This window comes from Hibiscus syriacus, unplaced genomic scaffold (assembly GCF_006381635.1).
Source record: "Hibiscus syriacus cultivar Baekdansim isolate YM2019G1 unplaced genomic scaffold, ASM638163v2 tig00110610_pilon, whole genome shotgun sequence".
Taxonomy (NCBI): domain Eukaryota; kingdom Viridiplantae; phylum Streptophyta; class Magnoliopsida; order Malvales; family Malvaceae; genus Hibiscus; species Hibiscus syriacus.
Window position 1 is genome coordinate 6,569,755 of NW_024062800.1, and position 9,326 is coordinate 6,579,080.

The window sequence follows — 9,326 nt, forward strand, 5'->3', positions numbered from 1 at the left end:
TATCAGACTTGGCTTGATTAGAGTTCAAACTTGAGTTCGGTTCAAGCTCGACTCAAAATCGCAAATTAAAGTTCAACTTGAAATCAAAAATTAAAGTTCAACTTGGGTTTGAAAAACACTTGAACTCGAAACATTTTTAGATTTAGTTTGATTCAAGTTGAGTTCAAATTTGAATTTTAAGGGCACGGAAATCTTATATTGTATTTTTAAGAAATAATATGGAATTATTGTTAATAATTTAATTTAAAAATTAAAAAGATAATATATTATTTTTTTGAGTTGCTCTTGAGTTTTTCGAGTAGGGTAGACATAGTTTAGTTCGGTTCGTTAAAAAACTCAAGTCTAGTTTATTCGATTTGAGTATTGATCATATTTTGATTAAATTGAACTCGAGTAACATGTCATTTGTCTCGTCTTATTTATAATCCTAATCCAACTAGATGAGTATACTCATCTAGAGGAATTTAATACAAGATAAACAAAATGCTGCTAAAGATACTGTGAGTATATACATAAACTGTTATAAATTTATAATATTTGTACGTGTACACGCAAAATATTATAAATTAGAAATAATTTAATCATACAAAATGCACTGAGTTGCTTTCAGCCAAGTAGGAAAGCAGTATTGTGATACCCAAATAATATAATCGATTGTTGCCTGGTAATAAGGATTTGTTTCATGAAATTCTCCAGAGTTGGTTGAATACATAAAATGTTTTTGGAGTTGAATGAGAATGCTTTTTGGACTCCAGACAAATGTGGTATACCAATCATGTTCATTCCTATGGAAATGACTGTTGATTCTGTGGCCACAAGAGGCATCTATGTAAAGGTTCTTGATTCCATACAATATGTTTGGTTGGAGGGAATGTCTCTTCCATTCCACCAAACAAATTTTCAACTACTGAATAAGTTGGTATTGTACCAGCGGCTTTGTGCCAATCTTAACAACCTAATGCGGCTCAACTCGAAATTTAAAAGATTAGTTCACAAACAGAGATTATACTTTCTTTAACAATCAAACGCACTCCCATAAATTGTCCCACAGTTCAATACAAAACATGGTTTTACTATTTACCTCTTGCACTAAAGGCAGTTAACTGTCGTTGTCGCTACTTATTTAGGATTCATCTTCTTCCCCATAAAGAACGTCATCTACATCAGATTCATCTTCTTCCCCATAAAGAACGTCATCTACATTATCATCGTCTTCATCTTCACTTCCATCCATTGGGTGATCACTGGTGAAGTGTTGACTTTTGTTCTGAGCTGCCTTGGCAATCTGTTTCAGAAACATAACTACAGTCGAATACAACAAATAATTTAGTCAAAGTCACTACATTAAGTTCTCCAACCTGTGTTCTTATGAGCTGCAATCGCCCAGATAATTGTAGCAAAGACTGAAGAGCCAACCCTCTTGATTTAGTATTCAGGAAAAAGGGGCATCATGTATCATGATGACAATTACTATACTAATCTCACTTCATGCAAGAAGAGTGAAACCAGGAAGAAAAATGTATGACTGGTTTCCCGAATTTCTCTTTTTTGTTGCCCTATGAACATAGGGTATGATTTGTCACCCCTTCGTGTACTTGTATCAAAGGTATTGTCCTCTTTGAGAACCCACTGCCCCCACTCCACCCAAGGATTTGTAACTTGCATGTGGCTTTCCTTGGTTCAAACCTAAAGACATCCTGATTAAGAGTCCTTTTGAAACAAAAGCACCTTGGTTCGAACCATGGGACACAATTGAGGGTGAACAAAAATTGAGAGGCTGGTGGGTCTCCAAAAAGGACAATAACTTTAACGTAAAAGCGCATGAATGCTGATAGTTATATCCAGATGTGTAGGGTGACATGACGGTTGTCGCGGATCCCAGTCTTTACCAAAAGAATGCTTGTTAACAAAAGGTAGGGAATTTCCTTCAACGATAGTTACCTTCGATAAGCAATCAAGCATCTGAGTTACGGATTCTCGAGACATTATAAGATGACAGAGTCAGCAATAAACTATATATCGAAGGGAGAACATACTTTCCACTAAATGACCTGTTGCAGACAATAAGAGTGAATTTCAAACATATCATGTTTGTAGATATTTTCTCGCCAGAAGAAATGCAAAATTGATAAAACAAAATGAGCTTAAAATAGAGTAAAAACTCACTCTAGCACCAAGTTAACTGGAATCCAGTGTGAATATCAAATACAGGCATGTGCTCCACACATGTTCATCTTTTTCCCCGTATTTGGATACCTTAAAAGGTCTTATACCCAAAACCCATGTCCAAAATTCATTGCACACGTGTCACAGATGAATATAACTAAAGAAAATGAAAAGTTGGAGCAACATAGCTCTAGCTGCCTAGCAAATAAAATAATGAAGCTTAAGATAGCTAAATGTGAGATTTTTTTAGTATCAATCTACCAGTACTCACACAATGAAAAACAAATCGAAACAATAGACTGGAAGATAGCTATCATACATAGAGTCGAGTGTAAGTGTATGTATCCAAAACGGGTACATTCTGTTTACACATATATGCATATATGTGTATACACACACATTTCCATGTATGTGAAGGTCCTTGGAGGATAGCTATTTTACTCAAACTCAATATTAGACACGTGTATGCATACAATACAAGTCTGTTTCGGTTTTTTCTTCTTTCTTTATAATGTTTTCCATGTCAGAAAAAGTGCTGGACACAGGTACTTCCAAGAAAAATGAATCAAACTTGGTTTTTAAAGGCGCACCGAGGCACAAAAGGTCTCTGGAGCCTAGGCGCAAGGCGCAGGCGCGCGCCTTTCGTATGCGAACCACACTTTTTGTGTTAAATTTTTTTATAAATTAATTTAGAACATATCCACATCTATTAACTCCTGGTTCACTCCCAAAACATTTCATTTCCTTCGCACACTATGTTCCTTTACTATTGTTTATTCCCTCCTCAAGAGTCAAGCCCTATTTCTACCATTTACAAAACCCTACCTTCCAAAACATTTCAAAACAATTAGGGTTACACACTAACACTATAACAAACTAATGGTTGCATGTTTCAACTAGGTGAAACAATAATTTGTCCGCACAAATTAACAAACGAACAAAAAACAGTAACACCTATCCTAAGGCAACATTGCTATTATAGTTATATTATATTTCAATTATAAAAAAAAATAAGTATAATAATTATATATTAATTATTTATTTATATATTACATAATTTTTTATATAAAGAAGGGTGATGGGAATAGGCGGTAGCATAATATTTATTACATTACTTTATTATAATATATCTTATTTTTATTAGTATAAAGAAAGAATAGAAAAGGTGAGAGGATAGAGACGGCAGTAGAGTACTTTCGATTAAAAGCAGGCAAAATGTGAAAAAGTTATAATGGGCTTGGGCTGATTGATTAATAGGTTAAGTAACTTTATGTATTAGGGTTAAGATAGTGAAAAAAATGACTGCCCTAGCCGTTCTTCACCACTGTTCTTCTGCAGCTATTCTCCTATCTTCTTTGATCTATTCTACGTTTTCTTCCAAAAGTGTGCGCCCGGCGCCCGACTCGGAGGCGCGTGCCTCATGGCGCCTCTCGTATGCCGTTCGCCCAGACCCAGGTGGGCAATTTTTTCGGCGAGAGGCGCACCCGAGGCACGCCTTTTAAAACCAAGGAATCAAAGCAACTAAGAAAGATAAAATTGAACATACCCATATGGAAACATATTTGTATCTGACAGTTACATCAGAATCCGAGTAGCATAGGTTAATGGTATATAAAATATTAGAAGCTAGAGAATGCACGTAACGGACACTCAACCAAACCTTGATTGCCACAATTTCACCAACTTTTCGAGCAACTTATGAGCATCACCAGGCTCCATAGAAGAAATAGCTGCTCTCATCTGATAATACAAAAATTAGCTAAATGACAAATTAAATCTTGATTGAAAATAAAATCGCGATATATTTGCAATCGTAAAACATTATTTGTCTCGATCAAGTACGAACCTTCTTCGGTGGCAAATTAGCTTCAAGATTAATACCATCAAATAGTATATAATCAAGCGGAGAGTTGCATGTATCAAGTATTCCTAGTGATCTTAATTGATCTTCCATACAAAGTTCTTTTGAATCGGCTTCTAATTTCATCAAGTCATCTGCATAGGTCAGAATAATAAAAAATCAACAGTGGCACACTATTATTAAAAGAAGGTTGACGCAACGTATACAAATGACAGCAAGATATCTAACAAGAAAGATTCATATTGCTTCCATCTAGTCCTTTGTATCAACTTGTTTTCTATTATTGATATGTTTATACAGCATTGATTTTCCAGCTTATGGCACATTTACAAGATCAAAAGAAACCCAGAATACTTGAGTTGCAATAGTAACCACTTTGATGAGATTCACAAACCTTTTCAGAAGAAATATTAACCGAGGCAGACTAAGCTGAAAGCTGGCACAGTTAATGATTAAGCTCCAAGCACATGAAAATTTGAAAGCTAAATTTACCTTTTCTATCCACGAATTCTACTTGGCTCCCAGGGTCAACGGAATCAGTCATTTCATTATTAGTATCAACTCTCAAGCTTCTATGTTTATTCCCTTTTTCCTCGTGAAGATTAAAAATCTTCGGGATTGGAAGTGTGGCATCCTCGGCATTTGCACGATCCAATGCAATTACTATTTACATAGTAAGAAATCAGCTATCATGTGTAACAGATCAAAAATAACATAACACAAACAAAATCCCATATGTGGACACACAAGCATCAAATCCAAATTGAATACAAACATGAAACTATCATGAGAAGTCCACAGACCAAAGGAAATTGTAAAAGAAGCATTAGTTGATCTACTGGAAGAAATTGAAAACAAAATACGAGCCGATAAACAGAAACAAAGATAAATATAAGTTTTTTTATGGGAATCAAACACTACATTAAAATAGCCAACCAGACAAAAAAAGCATTGACATTTCTGCACCCCAACAAAAAAAAAAATACAGAGAACTGTAATGTTCAACTAGATGAATCCGAGAAATCAAGAAAAATAATTGTAAGTCCAGTTTTTTTGTATTGAGGGGTTCTGCGAGAATCTAAGGTTTACTACACATCCAAATGATTCAGAAGTTAGTATTCCAGCATAATTATGAATTATGATCACATGTACCTCTATTCGGTGCATCGAGCCCTTTCTTCGATTTGTTAAGGGGTTGACTCCTTGGTAAAAGGACCCCATCCTGGGAACCACTCGACAATATGTCCGAGCCATATTGCACCACAATTTTCTGAAACAATGGCTTTACCAGAAAACCATGGGCAAGAAACGAATGCACGGATGCTGGCTTGTCAACACCTTGATATTTTGCAGCCAATATTGTAGGCAATGCACCTTTGTGAGGTTTAGATAAACCATCTTCTAAAGATATTGAAAGTTTGGTGAGCTTGGCATTGCACAATGTCTCAACATCCTGACCATACCAAAAATAACAAATACCAGTTTCCAGAAATTGCAAAAACATAGATATCCTCGTTAGCACATTTGCTATCTATGAAGACAGCAGGATGCCCCATTGCCAAAATACAACAAGCGGACTGCTTTTTTCCATCTTCTGCTTTCCATACAGCAATATATCTTTCAGCAGCATCAGATGATAAGATTAATTTTCCATCTTCGGTAAATATCAAGCACCGAAGAGATCCCTGTGTATTGTTTTAATGGAAAAAGGCAACAAGATTATAAGATCAAACTAACGTCTTTCCATCTAAAAGGGTCCAAAACCAAGTTACAGCATCAGCAAAATGAAACAAAAATCAAAACCTGGCAAAAAATTATTTCAATCTAACACAAGAAAGGGAAGCTCCCATAAGCTATCTCATATGTTATGTGACATTTAATTTTTAGGAATATACAATAAAGTTGGTTTTATGTGCCAGATTCCTACCATGACTCTTTGGCCACTAGCATAGTAATATGACTGGTATGTAAAGCATAAATGCCTGGTAAAATAAATACCATCACCAAAGACAAAGTCCATATCGAGATGATGAATTCAGCATGAAGTAATTCATTATAGAGTAGAAATCAAAAGAAGAGCACCAAGATGGTTGCCAAAAACACCTACCTGGTGAGACAGTCATACAAGATATAGACTTGGTTGAAGCTCTGAACTTTCCCAATAGGTGCCCGATCAATGAATCGATTTCATAAACCATCCCATCAGCCCCAGCACTATAAATGCAAGAGGCATTAGCAAATGCAATGGCACTAACACCCCTGTGAGTTATTATGAGAGAAAATGAGCAGAGAAAACAATAACAAGCAATAACAGATCAGGACCTAATGACTAATGCATTCATCCAAAATAATCATGAGCTCATTAGATTACGTTAGAATCTTGTTTAGTTCTTGCAGAATGCAAAATGATTATTAAAAGAACTGAAATATTAAATTCCACAATTTCCTGGGATCTCATTCTATGGAGGTGAAAAATTGGGATGTTTTTATATTTGCATACTGTAGTAATAGAATTTCACTCATTATTCAAGGTGACTTCACTCTATCATGAATTTTCACTTCCTCTTCAGATGATTGCAAAATCATAATAGATGCTTTGGGGTTCAAAAGTAAACTAGGATACTAAAAATGAATTCAACGTGTGCATACCCGGGATGGCAATCACTAAATTTCCACTTCAACCGACCAGCTGACACATCAAGGGCTAAGCTATAGCCACTTCCTGTTCCCAATACGGGCAAAGAACTTCCAAGTTCCCTTTTCTTCTGCAAAAATTGATGGTTTTGGTCCAAAAGTTCATCAACGAAGAAAAGGTCAGACATCTATATTCTGGAAAATCATTTTATTTACATATGAAATGACGAACCTTTTTGTCAAAAGACAACCACTTGATACATTTGTAATCGATTGAAAGATGTCCTCTTTCTGACTTAGTAAATATGCTCGTTGCTTCACTTGATACAATGTTTGCAAATTCAGTTTGAATTTGACCCTTCAAAGTGTCCCAAATCTAACAAGACACAAAAATATTTCTTTTAGAAAAAGATGCATACTTGTTCACATTGAACCAACAAATGCAACGTGTAGTTCTCAAAATTGTCATCAATCAATTGCTCTTGAAATGATTTTAGCTACCTTAATGCGACCATCTCCAGAACTAACAGAAAAGTAGTCCAAAGAAGGAGTAATGCAGTCAATATATCTCGGATGTTCGATGATCCCATATCCTGAACTATGAGAAGGTAAACTACATTAGCATAAGCAAAATCTCAAGTTTTTCAATTGACAATAGAGGAAACCCAAAATCGCAAAGCTTTAGTTGAAGACACAACCAAAGATAAATGCAAGGAAACCCCAAATAAGAATTTAACTTAAAAATACATGTCATGGATTAAAATTCAAAATATTTCCCCCATGGTGCTTCTTCAAGCTAAAATTTCAACGAGAGTTACTAATAGTTGAAGAAAATAGAACGGCTCAAAAAGGGCCCACAAAAGAACGAAGATAAACTCCAATGGGTTTTTTTAAGGAGGCTTCAAGTTATTCAACGAAAAGCTTTATTTGTTGTTATACGAAGCTTACAAGGGGGTTTCAAAAAACCTCAATAGCGTGTAAACAAATTTCACATCAATAGCAGCAGCAGCTGGCCGTGGCAAACACCAATGCAACGTAAAATAGGAGACAACACAAAAAGTGGCATGCCTCAAAATCTCATGACTCGTGTAGAAATAAATGTTCAATTAAAGTTTCAAAAACTTATGTAACTAAAACTGGAAGCTAAAAGAATAAGGGAGAAACAGAAGATCGGAAGATTAAAGAAGGCAGGAATAGAGGTGGGAAGAGAAGAAACTCGGATTTCATTCATTAATCAACATGAATAAACCCTAACCCAATCGGGATATTACCCGATTCGTAAAGAAGCGACGCTCTACTCAAGCCCCAAATGACACATTTTTGCTTCATACCACCCTAAAAATATTAAGAGTAAATTACTTTATTCTCTCAATTATTTTAATATTTAGATTTTAAATGTTTTCAATTTAATAATTAAATATTATACATTGAATTTTTATCACTCAATATTGAATAATTAATAACGTTACTACATAACAATTTATATTAAAACAATCTAATTTTAAAAAACTCAAATTTAGATTAAAATAATATTGTTTTGATCGAAATAAAAAATTATATTTTTTTCTTATTTTTTTTAATCTTTTCTTTCCTTTTTTTTCCTTCCTTTCATTTTTCTTTATTTTCTCTACTTGACCTAAACAACCCAGATACAATCATCTCACTCATCATATTTTTTGCATTATTATTCATTTATCATGTTCTACTAAAATTTTCCGGAGATAATAAAAAACAATGCAAAACTCAAGCACTAACTTATCAACAAATTTGCAAACCCATGTACCACCGACTAACCTGTCTGACGATGGTATGGACACATCATAGACGGGAGAAGTAATCAGGAATATGCCTGCAGCATTAGAGAGACCAGGATCACCTATCGCGAACCTTCGTGCGACAAAGAAAGTAAGGAATGATGACGACCTGGAGATGACGAATGCGGGAGAAGATGGCATTGATGTCCTGATGTCTGAAGATAATACTCTAAAACAAGTGGATATAGAAAAGAAAGCAGGGAACAATGAAGGTGTTTAGGGCATATGCGGGACCGGTGATAGGATGGTCGAAGAACAATGAAATTTCAGAACATGTACCAAGCCTTGATGATGTTGTTGTTGAAAAAGATGATGTTACAATTGACAACAGTGGACCAGTACCATCAGTGGACTTCTCGGAGAAGGTGCATGACCGAATCGATCATAACAACATGCGAAGATCAGTTATAATCAGACTGCTAGGACGTAGGATTAGATACAAAACCCTATTGGCTAGAATTCAGATGTTAAAAATTGTGTGGCATGCTTTATGGGCAAGAGCCACAAATTGCCGTTTACTCAATCTAATACTCAGTATTCTGCTCCCTTTGAACTCGTTTTTTCTGATTTGTGGGACCTCCACATGTTGTGTCAAATGGATTTCGTTATTATATATCATTTGTTGATGCGTTTACTCGGCACACATGGCTCTATTTACTTAAAGATAAGTCACAAGCTTTGTTGGCTTTTCAATTGTTTCAGCAGCTAGTAACAAATCAGTTTGGAGTCACAATTAAGGTTGTTCAGTCAGATTGGGGTGGTGAGTATCATTCCATCTCATCCGTGCTTGCCAAGTCCGGGATAGTTCATCGAGTTACCTGCCCGCACACGTCGGAGCAAAATGGCGTTGC

General features: G+C 35.4%; 1 pseudogene; it reads right to left on the minus strand.

The window, feature by feature from the left end:
• Window positions 1–989: 989 nt before the first annotated feature.
• On the minus strand, window positions 990–7,382 carry LOC120135638 (annotated as a pseudogene).
• Window positions 7,383–9,326: the final 1,944 nt, after the last annotated feature.